Below are 12,486 nucleotides of genomic sequence, written 5' to 3' on the forward strand. Positions count from 1 at the left end.
TAGCTATACACAAGGGATTTAAATGATAAAGATACATAAAGGCACCTTTGCTCTTTGTGTATCTTCCATTTAGGACCAAAACATCTCATATTTTCTTTGGAGTTTCCTGCCAAGACAGTTAGTGATTTTGCATTGGCTTTGCTGCTCGTTTTGAACGTTAGTCTTACCCTTGCAGCTTAAGTACAGGTTGTAAAGCAAAAGAAAGCTGCTGAGTCAGAGGCAGGTTGTCTCATTTGGTCTTTCTGATTTGCAGAAGGGAATTTCTGTTAGAATTTCAATTTCCAATATAATATGCTTGCTGAAACTGAGATAGTAAGGGCAAATAAGCTTTCTTAATGCAAGAATTAACATTTTATCTTCTGTCAGCTATTGCCTCGAGTTTTATCTCCTCTTTCAGATTGTCAGTTTGACAGACTTGTAGTAAATGGAATGCCTTGTTGGGATTGGAGATTGCTTTGTAAGACTTAAAAGTTAGGGGAAGTTGTACATGTTACAGCTGGTGTAAAGGTGTAGGGTTAGCATCAGATTGTAGGAAATTCCAAAATCAGATACATTTATTATTTGAAATTTAAAACAGTATTTTTTGGGAAGAAATTAGGTAATTTATAAACTTAAAAATTTTTTCTACTTATGTCAGTACATAACACATACAAGTAAGTATAGTAGAGCTTAATGTGCTACTTGAAAACTTTTTATTGGAAAAGAATATGATTAAAGGAAATTCAAAAGGGAAAAATTTAATTCTCACCTATCTTACATTTTTCTGTATTCTTATTCTACTTGTATAATATATTAATATAATGTACTAATCCTGTCCATACTTGTATATGATTCTGTGGTTAATAATCATATAATTGTCTTTTTTTAATTTTTAAAGATTTTTTATTTATTTGATATAGAGCATGCCCAGGAGCAGGGAGGCAGGGCAGAGGGAGAGGGTGAGGGAGAAGCAGACTCCCTGTGGAGCAAGGAGCCTGAGACTCCGGGCTGGATCCCAGGACCCTGAGATCATGGCCTGAGCCAAAGGGAGACGCTTAACCCACTGAGCCACCCAGGTGCCCCATATATAATTGTATTTTTTTTTTTTAAATTAGAGTCTGCGTGTGCCCGTGGTAGGTGGAGGGCAGAGGGAGAGAATCTCAAGCAGACTCCCTGCAGAGCCCATTGTCTGGGGGCTTGATCTCAGGACCTGGAGATCATGCCCTGAGCTGAAATCCAGAGCCTGCTGCTTAACTGACTGAGCCATCTAGGCGCCCCATATAATTGTCTTTTTAAACATAACATGTTTTCCTTGGTGCTGTTACTTTATGGCTTTGTAATAGTCAAAAGTTTTACTGTTTCATAGTGGATTTGACTATTTCTCTGTCTTTTAACATTTTAGTAGTTCCACTTTATTACTCTTAAAATAATGTGATAATGAAATCATTTTGCTAATATGATAGTCCAAACCAAATTATTATTTTTTTAAAAGATTTTATTTATTTATTTGTCAGAGAGAGAGAGCACAAGCAGGGGGGAGTGGTGCCTGATGCGGGACTCGATCCCAGGACCGTGGGATCATGACCTGAGCCAAAGGCAGCCGCTTCACCGACTGAGCCACCCAGGCGTCCCCAAACCAAATTATTTTTTAAACTTTTGAAAAATTAAACATTCTTTGAACTGTTTCATTTGCAGTGGATTATTAGGGCTCCTCTAATATAGTATTTAATTGAGAACAGAATTAAAGAAAGAGGAAAAACCGTAGATATGCCTGTATGACTTGAATTCATTGAGTAGGTAGCATAATATAAATTCATAATTCTCCCTGTTAACTGATTTGCTACGTTTCTATGTTTATTAATTTTACTTTTTTTTTTTTAAAGATTTTATTTATTTATTTGAGAGAGAGAGAATGAGACAGAGCACATGAGAGGGGGGAGGGTCAGAGGGAGAAGCAGACTCCCTGCCCAGCAGGGAGCCTGATGCGGGACTCGATCCAGGGACTCCAGGATCATGACCTGAGCCGAAGGCAGTCGCCTAACCAACTGAGCCACCCAGGCGCCCCTAATTTTACTTTTAAAATATAGTAAGTAATAGTCTTATAGGAATTCTTAATTCTTTTTTTCTTTTTTTTAAGATTTTATTTATTTATTTGACAGAGAGAGACATGGCGAGAGAGGGAACACAAGCAGGGGGAGTGGGAGAGGGAGAAGCAGGCTTCCTGCGAAGGAGGGAGCCCGATGCGGGGCTCGATCCTGGGACCCTGGGATCATGACCTGAGCTGAAGGCAGCCGCTTAACAACTGAGCCACCCAGGCGCCCCAGTTCTTAATTCTTAAAGTAATACTGTGGGGCATAAATGTTTCTCAGTGTAACTTATTTCAACCAGACCTAATATTTACAAATCTAGATTTATATAATCTTTGACTTGTAGAAGAGTAATCTTATAGGATTTTAAAAGTCTTTGAAATATTTTAAAGGATTCCTTGAATCTAGTTTTTTTATTGTGTATATGCAGTTTATATATATCTTAATTTAGGGAAACTTAGATCCTAAAAACATAAATGTTATGAGTCTCTTTAATTATGGAAAAAAAGAATGTATTAAATAGGTACTGTGCTGCCGGCTAGGGATAAAAAGATGAATAACATACAGTCTGAATATTAAAGTCTAGTAGGATAAACAGTCTTACAGATATGCATCACAACTACAACATGACAAATCTAAAATAGAGCAAATGTCTCTATAGAAGCAGAGGGAAGTCCCTAACTATTTTTGGTGTGGATTAGAGGTGGTGAATTTACATAGAGGGAGACATTTGATTTAAAACTCAAAAGAATGATATGAAAAGGCGCAAAGTAATGAAAACAGTGGATTTAATTAAAATGCAAGTAATGTAGTTTAGCTACACAGGTAGTTTTTTTTTTTTTTTTTTAAGATTTTATTTATTTATTTGACAGAGAGAGACACAGTGAGAGAGGGAATACAAGCAGGGGGAATGGGAGAGGGAGAAGCAGGCTTCCCACGGAGCAGGGAGCCCGATGCGGGGCTCGATCCCGGGACCCTGGGATCATGACCTGAGCTGAAGGCAGACACTTAACGACTGAGCCACCCAGGTGCCCCTAGCTACACAGGTAGTTTTGAAGGGAAATAGAGACTAAGCTGGAGGGGAAAGCAGGACTATGTCATGAAGAGTCTTAAAAGTCAAATAAGAAATTAAGACCATACACTGTGGGGAACAGGAAACCATGTAATGATTTTAGGCTGTAAATATGTTTGGCTCAGTTGCGAAGGATGGATATGGGAGAGCAGCTTGAGTGAGGCTGCAGGTTCATCAGAAGATCTTGAAGGCATCCAGGTGAGAATTGAGAACAGCAGTGGTAGGGATGGGAAAAAATGAATAGAATTGAGAACTGTTATGTGATACAAACATTTTTCTGTGGCTCAAAAGCCTTGTCTTTACCCTTATCTTCTCCTTGTCCAGTATGCATCTGTCACACCAGCCAACTTTCAGGTTCTTTCTCTTAGAACCCTTGCATATGCTGTTCCATTTACATACTAGTTTTTCTGAGCCAGCTTTCCTGATCACACTGTCTTGTTAGGGAGATCAGTTACTATCAGACCACCTAGTTATTTCATTCTGTAGAATTTCTTTTCTTACTGTCCTTCCTTCCTTCCTTCATGTTTGTTCACCTTACCAGTTTGGAGGTTATATGTGATCTGGTGCCTTTTTATTTTTTGTAAGTGTGGGTCTATTTCTGGTCTCTCTTTTTCTGTTCCATTGGTCTATATTCTTATACCAGTACTATATTGTCTTTATTGCTATTTCTTTATAGCAGACCTTACAATCAGGTAGTGTATGTCCTTCAACATTGTCTTTTTTCAACATTGCTTTAGTTATTTTAGATCTTTAGCATTTTCATATAAACTATAGACAATGCTTATCAGTTTTTACAAAAAGCCTGATGAGAATTGACATCTTACTAATAATTGAGTCTTCTGATACTTTAACATGGCATATCGCTCTATTTATTTAGGTCTCTTTAGGTTTTTTTGGTAGTGTTTTTGTAATTTTCTTTTGTAGGTCTTGTATATATTTTGTTCAATTTATCCCTAAGTATTTAATGTTTTTTGATGCATTCCGTTGTCAATGATACTGTATTTTAAATTTCTTTTCCCCAGTTTTTTGTTGATAGTATAGAAAATACAGTTGATTCTCTTGCATATGCTGTTTTGTATTCTGTTATTCCTAAATTCACTTTTTACGTCTAATAGTTTTTATGTAGATTCCTTAGGATTTTTTTCATACACAATCGTGTCTACAGAGAAAGCCATTTTTGTGGCTTCATTTCTAATCACTATGACTTTTTTTTTTTTTTTGCAACTAGCTAGGTTAGTGCTATTACCACTAGTAGATTAGTGCTCTTCACTAGAAATATAATGCAATTTAAAATTTTCTAGTAGCCCCACAATGAGAGGCAACACTAAGTCATTAAATATAATACATTTTTTACTCCACTACCTCCAACATATTATTCACATGTGTAGTAGTTTCCCCAGTGCTGCCATAACAGATTACCACAAACCATGTGGTCTAACACAACAGAAATTAGTCAGTCTCAGTTCTGGAAACTAGAGGTCTGAAATCAAGGTGTTGGCAGGGACTTGCTCCCTCCGAAGACTCTAGGAAAGATTCCTTCCTTGCCTCTTCCTATTTCTGGTGGTTGCTGGCAATCCTTAGATATAGGGCTATTTAGATTTTCTGTTTCTTTTTGTGTCAGTTTTGGTAATTTGTGTCTTTTAAAAATTTTGTCCCATTTCAAATAGGTTGTTGAATTTATTGGTGTGAAAGTATTTATAATATTCCCTTGTTATTTACCAGTATACCTTCTTTCATTCCTCATATTGGTAATTTCACCTCTTGCTTTTTTATTGATTTAGAGGTATTGGTTTCTGTTGCTATTGCTTGTCCATTTTCAATTTTATTGATTTCTGCTCTTTTTGTTTTTTTCTTCTACTTACTCTTGGTTTAATTTGCTTTTCTTTTTCTAGCTTCTTTAGGTGAACCCTTAGATCACTGATTTAAAAACTTTCCTCTTTTCTAATGTAAGTGCTTAAAGCTATAAATTTTCTTCTAAACATTACTTTAGCTGAATTTCACAAATTAATTTCTGTTATTTATTTATTTTTTTAATATTTTATTTATTTATTTGACAGAGAGAGACACAGTGAGAGAGGGAACACAACAGGGGGAGTGGAAGAGGGAGAAGCAGGCTTCCCGCAGAGCAGGGAGCCCGATGCGGGGCTCGATCCCAGGACCCTGGGATCATGACCTGAGCCGAAGGCAGATGCTTAACGACTGAGCCACCCAAGCGCCCCAATTTCTGTTATTTTCATTCAGCTCAGAATATTTTCTAATTTCTCTTGTGATTTTTTTTTTTTTGATGGATTATTTGGAAGAGTGTTGTTTAATTTCTAAATACTTGTGGAATTTTATAAGATGTCTTCCTATTACTGATTCCAAATTTAATTCCATTGTGGTCAGAGAACATGTTGTGTATGATTTATATTCTTTTAAATTTATCCAGGCTTTATTTATGGGCCGGCATCTTGTTTATCTAGGTGAATGTTCTTTGTGCACTTGAAAAGAATGTGTATTTTGCAGTTGTTAGGTGAAGTATTCTATAATTATCAGTTATATCAAGTTGATCGCGTTCTTCAAATTTTGTGTATCCTTACTGATTTTCTGTATATTTGTTCTGTGAATTACTAAGTGAGAAGTGTTGGACTTTCTTTAATTGTGGATCTGTTTATTTCTCTTTTCAATTCTGTCAGTTTGCATATGAAAAGATGCTCAACATGACTCATCATCAGGGAAATAGAAATCAAAACTACAATCAGATACCACCTCACATCTGTTAGAATGACTAAAATTAACACAGGAAACAACAGATGTCAGCGAGGATGCAGAGAAAGGGGACCCCTCTTACCCTGTTGGTGGGAATGCAAAATGTGCAGCCACTCTGGAAAATGGTATGGAGGTTCCTCAAAAAAGTTAAAAATAGAACTACCTTAGGACCCAGAAATTGCACTACTGAGTGTTTATTCAGAGGATACAAAAATAGTGATTTGAGGGGGCACATGCATCCTGATATTTATAGCAGCATTATCAACAATAGCCAAATTATGTTAAGAATCCAAATGTCCATTGATTGATGAATGGATAAAGAAGAGGTATATATGTGTGTGTGTGTGTGTGTGTATACATATATATATGTGTACATATATATGTATATATATGTATATATATATAATGGAATATATATGCATATATAAAATGGAATATTACTCAGCCATCAAAAAGAATATCTCGCCATTTGCAATGCAATGAATGGAGCTAGAGTGTATTATGATAAGTGAAATAAATCAGAGAAAGACAAATACTATGTGATTTCACTCATATGTGGGATTTTAGAAACAAAACAGATGACCATAGGGGAAAGGAAAACAAAAGAGAGGAAGAGGCAAACTGTAAGAGACTCTTAACTATAGGAAACAAACTGAAGGGGAGGTGGGCAGAAGGATGGGCTAAATAGGTAATAGGTATTAAAGAGGGCACTTGCTATGATGAGCGCTGGGTGTTATTTGTAAGTGATGAATCACTAAATTCTATTCCTGAAACTAATATTACACTATATGTTAAGTAACTAAAATTTAAGTAAAAACTTAAAAATTTAAAAAGAAACCACAAAAAACCCTCCCAACCCCCCCCCCCCATTCTGTCAGTTTGTGCTCCATATACTTTGATGCTCTTCTTAGATGTATATACTTTTAGGATTGTTAAGCTTGATGAATGAACTTTATTATGAGATGTTTCTCTTTATCACGGTTCTGAAGTCCTCCTTTGCCTGTTGGTAATATGGCCACTCAGGGGACGTCTGGGTGGTACAGTCAGTTAAGCGACCAACTCTTGGTTTCGGTTCAGGTTGTGATTTCAGGGTCATGAGATCAAGCCCAGCATCAGGCGCCACGCACTGTGTGGAGTCTGAGATTTTCTCTCCCTCAGCCCCTCCTGCTTGTGCTCTCTCCCTCTCTCTCTCTCAAATAAATAAATAAATCTTTGAAAAAAATATGGCCACTCACGCTTTTTTACATGCTAAATGTTTTTGCATACTTGCACTTTTTTAGAAAGTAGACTTTGTTTTTTATTTTTTTAAAGACTTATTTATTTATAAGATTTATTTATTTATTTGACAGAGAGAGAGAGAGCGAGAGAGGGAGCAAAGCAAGGGAGTGGGAGAGGGAGAAGCAGGCTTCCTGCTGAGCAGGGAGTCCGATGCAGGGCTCAATCCCTGGACCCTGGGATCATGACCTGAGCCGAAGGTAGACACTTAACGACTGAGCCACCCAGGCGCCCCAAGATTTTTTATTTATTTGAGAGAGAGAGAGCATGGGTGAGCACAAGCAGGGGGGAGGAGCAGAGGGAGAGGGAAAAGCAGACTCTACACTGAGCAGGGAGCCTGATGGGGGCTCAATCCCAGGACTCTGTGATCATGACCTGAGCTGATGCTTAACCAACTAAGCCACCCAGGTGACCCTAGACTTTATTTTTTTAGAACAGTTTTAGATTTACAGAAAAGTTGAGAAGGTAGTACAAAGTTCTCTACACCCTGGACCCAGTTTCTCCTATTTTTAACAGCTTATTGATTAGTATGGTACATTTGTTACAATTAATGAACTAATGTTAGTACATTATTATTAATTAAAGTCTGTAGTTTATTCAGATTTCCTTAGTTTTTACCTTAAGTACTGTTTCTGTTCCAAGATCTTATCTAGACACACCATTGCATTGAGTTGTCATGTCTCCTTAGGCTACTTGTTCTTCATAACCATGACAGTTTAGAGGAGCATTGGTCAGGCATATTTTAGGATGTTCCTCTAGTGGAATTTTTCTGATGTTTTTCTTAGGATTAGAGAGGGGTTATGAATTTTTGTGAGGAAGATCGATCAGAGAGGTAAAGTGCCATTTCCACCACATATTAAGGATGCCTGCTATCAACATGATTTATGATCTTGATGTTGATCTTGATTACCTGGCCAAAGTAGTGTTTGTCATGTTTCTCTACTGTAAGTTTAGTCCCTCTTCTCCCTTTCCGTTGCGTGCTCTTTGGAAGGAAGTCACTAAGCTCATTTTACACGTAAGGATTAGGGAGTAACATTCCTTGAGTATCTGCAGAAGTTATTTGAAATTCTTCTGCATGGGAGATTTGTCTGTTTTCCTTAATGTATTACTTCATTCATGTCATTAATTTATATCAGTATGGACTTCTGGATATTTATTTTATACTTTGAGTTATAATCCAGTACTACTTTATTTGTTCAGATTGTTGTAGCTATTGTTTTTGGCTATTGAGAGCTCTTTCAGTTGACTCCTGTGCTCCTTTGACATACACTCTCAGTGTGGGTTTGTACTCTCGGTGTTTATTTTTTGAACACTTACTTTCTGGCACTAAAAAGTGCTCCAGGCTCATTTTGTATATTTTCTGTTCCAGTCCCAGAATCAGCCATTTCTTCAAGATGTTATTGTTTCTTTTGATTGGAGAATAGTGTTATAAACCAAGATCTTGGGGTGCTAGGTGTGCTGATTGTTATTGGTGTGTCATCGCTTCTAGGCCTTCTCAGCTGATTGAGCAAGGAAATATACTTGTGTATATTAACCCATTCTGTACATATATTTATAAGTCTGTATGTCACCATCTGTATTTATATTAAGCTAAATATGAGGTTTTTAAAATTTATATATATATATATATATATATTTAAGCTAAATATGAGTTTATACTGAGTCTCTAATCCATTACTGGTGGATCATCATAGTTTCCTCCCCTTACTTACCTGTAGATTCCTGCTTTGACAGTGAGAAACCTGGCTCCCACTGTCCATCATCTATTTATGTAGTTCAATTCCAGTACACATATATAGCAGTATCAGAATTGTTAACTCATACTCCTGTGGGAAACAATTTTTTTTTTTTTTTTTTTGTGGGAAACAATTTTATCAGCTAGAGTGCCTTTTGGCAGTTCCTTTTGCCTTTAGTTTTAAAGACTCCACTCATTTCTAAAGTTACTTTGGTCAGCATCTTTTTCCTCCAACTCCCTTCAATGAGGTTGTTTGATACATTTGTAATATAGTTATATTCTGTTGACCTACTCCACATTGCTTCGGGGGATCCCCTGACCTCCTCAATGGTTTTTAAAATTTTTGCATACATTAAAGCTCATTTTGTATGCTTTAAAGTTCTATGAATTTTGAAAAAAAATTTTTTAAAGATTTTATTCATTTATTTGACAGAGAGAGAGAGCGAGAGCAAGAGCAGTAACACAAGCAGGGAGAGTGGGAGAGGGAGAAGCAGGCTTCCCGCCGAGCAGGGATCCTGATGCGGGGCTCGATCCCAGGACCCTGGTATTGTGACCTGAGCTGAAGGCAGACGCTTAACAACTGAGCCACCCAGGCGCCCCTCTATGAAATTTGACAAGTTCTATGAATAATGTCATGTATCCACCATTACAGTGTCCTATTGAATAGTTTTACCTCTGTAAAAATCCCCTGTACTCCAACTCTAAAATCCTATCTGCCTCACTTTAAAGCTTTGGAAACTGGGACGCCTGGGATCGAGTCCCGCATCGGGCTCCTTGTTCCGCGGGGAGCCTGCTTCTCCCTCTGCCTCTCTCTCTCTATCTCTCATGAATAAATAAATAAAATCTTAAAAAAAAAAAATAAAGCTTTGGAAACTGCTGATCTCTTTTTACTGTTTCTGTAGTTTTTTTGCCTTTTCTGGAATGTTATATAAATGAAATCATACATGGGTGCCTGGGTGGCTCAGTCATTAAGTGTCTGCCTTTAGCTCAGGTCATGATCCCAGAGTCCTGGAATTGAGTCCCGTGTCGGGCTCCCAGCACGGCGGGAGGCCTGCTTCTCCCTCTCCCACTCCCCCTGCTTGTGTTCCTGCTCTTTCTATCTCTCTCTCTGTCAAATAAATAAATAAAATCTTTTAAAAAAAATGAATGAGGGGCGCCTGGGTGGCTCAGTTGGTTAAGCGACTGCCTTCGGCTCAGGTCATGATCCTGGAGTCCCGGGATCGAGTCCTGCATCGGGCTCTCTGCTCCTTGGGAGCCTGCCCCTCTCTCTCTCTCTCTCTCTCTCTCTCTGTCTCTCTCTGTCTCTTATGAATAAATAAATAAAAATCTTTTAAAAATAATAATAATAAATGAAGGAACCTTAAATGCACATTGCAAAATGAAAGATGCTAATATGAAAAAACTAATTGCTATATGATTTCATTCATTTTTTTTAATAAAGATTTTATTTATTTATTTGAGAGAGAATGAGATAGAGAGCATGAGACGGGGGAGGGTCAGAGGGAGAAGCAGACTCCCTGCCGAGCAGGGAGCCCGATGCGGGACTCGATCCTGGGACTCCAGGATCATGACCTGAGCTGAAGGCAGTCGCTTAACCAACTGAGCCACCCAGGCGTCCCCCTTTTTTTTTTTCATTGTGGCAAAATTCACATAAAATTCACCCAGTTCATTCACCATTTTAACTGGGTGGGGGATGGGCAAAATAGATGAAGGGGAATGAGAGATACAGGCTACCAATTATGGAATGTACAAGTCACGGGGTGAAAGGTACGTAGCATAGGGAATATAGTCAGTGGTATTGTAATAGCATTGTAGGTGACAGATATAGGTATGTGGCAAGCATAACGTAATGTATAGACTTGTGGAATCCCTGTGTTGTATACCTGAAAATGTAAAGTGTGTCAGTTATGCTTCAGTTAAAAAAAAGACAGTGAAAACAATTCACCATTTTAACAATTTAAAAACAACCATTATCTAGTTCCAGAATGTTTTCATCACCCCAAAAGGAACCTCTCTTCCCTTTAAGCAGTCACTCCCCATGTACCCCCACCCCCACCCCCCAGCCCCTGGCAACCACTAGTCTGCTTGCTTTTTCTATGGATTTGCCTATTCTGGATATTTCCTATAGTTGAAATTATGCAGTATGTGACTTTTTTTAAATTGAGGCAAAATTGGTATAAAACATACTAGTTTCAGGTGTATAGCATAGTAATTTGATTTTTGTATACATTACTAAGCGTAGTCTAGGGTCACCTGGGTGGCTCAGTCAGTCGGGTGGCTGCCTTTGGCTTGGGTCCTGATCTTGGGATCCTGGGATTGAGCCCCATATCGGCTCCCTGTTCAGTGGGGAGTCTGCTTCTCCCTTTCCCTCTGCTGCTCCCCTCTGCTTGTGCTCTCTAGCTCGTGCTCTCTCTCTTTCAAATAAACGAATAAAATCTTAAACAAAAAAACCCAAAGCATAGTCTAGTTTTCATCTGTTAACCATGCAGTTGACCCTCTTCACCCATTTCACCCACCCCGAATCCCCGTCCTTTCTGATAACTTTTTTTTTTTTTTCCAAACATGCACTTATATTTATTTAAAGAAAACAACTTTCGAGCGAGAGAGAAACAGCATGAGAGAGGAGAGGGTCAGAGGGAGAAGCAGGCTCCCCGCTGAGCCGGGAGCCCGATGTGGGACTCGATCCTAGGACCCTGGGATCATGACCTGAGCCGAAGGCAGTCGCTTAACCAACTGAGCCACCCAGGCACCCCTTTCTGATAACTCTTGATCTTTTCTCTCTATCTATGAGTTTTGTTTTATTTTGTTAGTTTGTTTTGTTTTTTAGATTCCACATAGAAGTAAAATCAAATAGCATCTGTCTTTCTCCGTCTGACTTATTTCACTTAGCATAATACCCTCAAGGTCCATCCATGTTGCAAGATTTCCTTCTTTTTATGGCTGAGTAGTATTCCAGTGCATGTGTGTGTATGTGTATGCACACACACATCTTTAGCCATTCATCCATCAGTGGACACTAAGTTGTTTTCATATCTTGACTATTGTAAATAATGCTGCAGTGAACATAGGGGTGAATATATCTTTGTGAATTAATGTTTTTGTTTTCTTTGGATAAATATCCAGAAGTAGAATAACTGGATCATATGGTATTTCTGTTTTTTATTTTGAGGAACCTCCATACTGTTTTCCATAATGGCTACACCAATTTATATTCTCACTGACAGTGTTCTTTTTTCCACATCCTCTCCCAATACTTGTTTCTTTTTGATAATTGTCATTCTAACAGGTATAAGGTAATATCTCATTGTGGTTTTGATTTACATTTCCCTGATAATTACTGATGTAATATCATTTACATTTCCCTGATAATTTCTGATATGGTATCATTAATAGCTTAATGCTTTCTAGGTTCATCCATGTTAGAGCATATATTAGTAGTACTTCATTCCTTTTATGGCTGAATAATCTAGTGCATGGAAAGACCACATTTTGTTTATTGATTCTGACTTGAGGGATATTTGGGTTGTTTCTGTGTTTTGGCTATTTTAAGTAGTGCTGCTATGAATATTTGCATACAAGTTTTTATAGAG

General features: G+C 37.9%; 1 protein-coding gene across 2 annotated transcripts in view; it reads left to right on the forward strand.

The window, feature by feature from the left end:
• The window catches only part of DENND4C (DENN domain containing 4C), a 139,736-nt gene that overhangs the window by 2,179 nt on the left and 125,071 nt on the right, over nt 1–12,486 (forward strand). The window contains exon 2 of one of the 2 annotated variants that reach the window (XM_064579236.1): nt 5,814–6,011. The exons of the other annotated variant lie outside the window; for it this stretch is intronic. The gene's annotated coding sequence lies outside the window, so the exon portion shown is untranslated. The remainder of the gene's footprint in view (nt 1–5,813; nt 6,012–12,486) is intronic. 2 annotated transcript variants of the gene reach the window in all.

Source organism: Mirounga angustirostris, unplaced genomic scaffold (genome assembly GCF_029215605.1).
Source record: "Mirounga angustirostris isolate CCGP_5_RB_7025 unplaced genomic scaffold, mMirAng1.0.hap1 SCAF_15, whole genome shotgun sequence".
Classification (NCBI taxonomy): domain Eukaryota; kingdom Metazoa; phylum Chordata; class Mammalia; order Carnivora; family Phocidae; genus Mirounga; species Mirounga angustirostris.